General features: G+C 38.7%; 1 long non-coding RNA gene across 1 annotated transcript in view; it reads left to right on the plus strand.

Annotated features, from left to right (window-relative positions):
* Positions 1–551: 551 nt before the first annotated feature.
* The window catches only part of LOC123984321, a 16,262-nt gene continuing 13,997 nt past the window's right edge, over positions 552–2,816 (plus strand). Inside the window, exons 1-2 of the long non-coding RNA XR_006828420.1 lie at positions 552–585; positions 1,466–1,616. This is a non-coding gene — a long non-coding RNA (uncharacterized LOC123984321). The remainder of the gene's footprint in view (positions 586–1,465; positions 1,617–2,816) is intronic.

Here is a 2,816-nt window from a genome sequence, read left to right on the forward strand (position 1 = left end):
CAAAAACGGAGGACTTTAAAAACGATGACGAAGTTGCTCACGTTTGGCTCTCTGATTGGGTCTTGTAAGTCATGCAAAGTAGAAACAGGATGCTACTGACAGAGTTTTGACTTGGTATTTTTATTGAAATATTTTGTACCATGCAAATAACACTTACAGCCTATACTTGTACTGTGCAGGTTGTCATTTACTTTGTGACGACTCCCTGTCTACAGGTGCTGGTCATATAACTAGAATATCATCAAAAAGTTGATTTATTTCAGTAATTCCATTCAAAAAGTGAAGCTTGTATAATGTATACATTCATTCCACACAGACTAATATATTTCAAGTGTTCATTCCTTTTAATTTTGATGATTATAAATGACAACTAATGAAAACCCCAAAATCAGCATCTCAGAAAATTAGAATATTGTGAAAAGGTTCAATATTGAAGACACCTGGTGCCACACTCTAATCAGCTAATTAACTCAAAACACCTGCAAAGGCCTTTAAATGGTCTCTCAGTCTAGTTCTGTAGGCTACACAATCATGGGGCATTTTAATATAGACGGCGATCAGTTATGATATGCAGCTAAAACTCTGGTGTGGACGGAGGTCGTATTTGTTTTAAAACTCTGTTTTTAGACAAAATGGAGTAGTGTGGATGGGGCCTAAGACGTCATTAAGACATATTCTGTAAATTAAAAGGCAACCAACAATTCTGTTTCTTCTCAAAGCTCATGTTCAAAAAGGAAGCAAACAACAAAACAGCATAACTTAACTTTGTTTATCATTTATTACCTCTTAATTTACATTTTAATAGGATTTGATTGGCTCTTTGTTCTTGCATACTCATGTGAAGTCAATTTCCCCATAAATGACATAGTTCCTGTTTAAATAGATCATTCTGATTCACTTATAATATTTACTTGGGTCATCTCAAACTGGGTTATTAAGTAGTGTGGTTGTTACCCTGGAGACCTTTTTGGCACTGAGAGATTACTTTCTGTTATTGCTTTTAGTAGATTTGAACAATTTTGGAAACTGCTTGTGTTTCTCTCTTGCAGTGCTGAACGTCACTATGTGGTCAAACAAAAGCATTAAAATTGCTACAACTTCCTTCAGACTGCAGGAAGCCACTAGTTGTTGCTATTATCAATATTAAGTCTAGGGATGGGAAATTTGTGTATTTACATTTTTACTAATCGTTTTAATTTATGCACTAAAGTCGAAACCTGAAACACTAAGCCTGTAATTTGGAAAGAGATCTCTTGTCATTCTGATGATGTCTGTCTCATTTTCCATCTCTGCATGTCACCTTTCCAAAATAGGTAGAGAAAATGGTTTTCAGCTTGCTCTCAAGCCGCCATGATAATTTTTTCAAATTGTGTTTCTAACACTGGGGTCCCCTCTGGCTGTGGTGTCACTCTTCGACCCTACAGTATTTATTTACACTGTCTTTCTCTCACACATTCCTTCCCAGTGAGCCAGGCCCTGGGCTGCCAGCGGAAGACGTGAAGTCAAGCCAAGGAGCCAAGGCCACTGTCAGCTCTCAGTGGTTAGAATAACCCAGAACAACCTCCTGGGAACCTGGTTGGGATCGGACCAGCGCTGGATGGGTGAATAAGTGAGAGGTAAGATGGTAGATGGAGTTTTTCAAAGAAGTTGAAGGTGTAACTGAACCTACATTAAATATATGAAGGGGGAAAAAGCCACCCTGACAATCAGAGAACTTTCAGATTTAATAGCTACTCAAGTTGGGATATTACACACTCTATTCATGATTATCACTGTGTGAAACTAAGTTCAGAGCAAAATTTAACCTTTTACTTTCTGTGCTTGATATGTACAAAATAGAAGATCAGCATATAGGATTGAAAGCCCACACACCCTGTCAGTCATTTTCATTTTGGCAATGTCCCTGCAGTTTGTCTTCTATTTTCTTCTATTGGATGAAGTAAAATTGGTTTATAGTTGTTATTTTTGAATATATTGAGTAAGAGTTATATGGCATTTTACATTATGTTACATTAATCCATCGTCCTGCAGGCCACGATTGTTTGCAGAATGTAGCAGTTGGATTTGCATTATTTCATTTGCAAGTCCTCATGCAACCTATAACAAACTATTTTGTTTTGACTACAGACACACCTTAGCCAGCTGTACTTAAAACCCCTTTATTTAGTGTTTGGATGTGATTTTGTGTCTTGACAAAATGATGAGAGATTTTACTCTTTGAAAAGAGAACAGAAATCAAAACATCGAAGGAATTTCAGTATCTCCACAAACATAAGAAAATCACATCATATGAATTTATTAAAATTGATAACCATCTGATGAGTAAAAACAAGTATTTGACCCCCTGGACAAACAGCATGTTAATATTTTGTAGAAAAGCCATTATTGGCCAGCACAGATGTCAAACGGTTTTTATAGTTGGTGACAAGGTTTGTGCACATTTCGGCAGGGATGTTGGCCCACTCCTCCCTGCAGACAGCCTCCAAATCATTCAGGTTCCGAGATTGTCGCCTGGCAACTCGAATTTTAAGCTCCCTCCAAAGATTTTCAATTGGATTCAGGTCTGGAGACTGGCTAGGCCACTCCAGAACCTTGATGTGCTCTTCTTCAGCCACTCTTTTGTTGCTTTGGCGGTGTGCTTAGGGTCGTTGTCGTGCTGAAACACCCATCCTCGACCCATCTTCAGCTCTCTCACTGAGGGAAGGAGATGTTGGTCCAGAATTCCACGATACATGGCCCCGTCCATCCTCCCCTCAATACGATGGAGTTGTCCCGTCCCCTTGGCTGAAAAGCACCCCCAAAGCATGATGTTGCCA

This window comes from Micropterus dolomieu, linkage group LG15 (assembly GCF_021292245.1).
Source record: "Micropterus dolomieu isolate WLL.071019.BEF.003 ecotype Adirondacks linkage group LG15, ASM2129224v1, whole genome shotgun sequence".
Taxonomy (NCBI): domain Eukaryota; kingdom Metazoa; phylum Chordata; class Actinopteri; order Centrarchiformes; family Centrarchidae; genus Micropterus; species Micropterus dolomieu.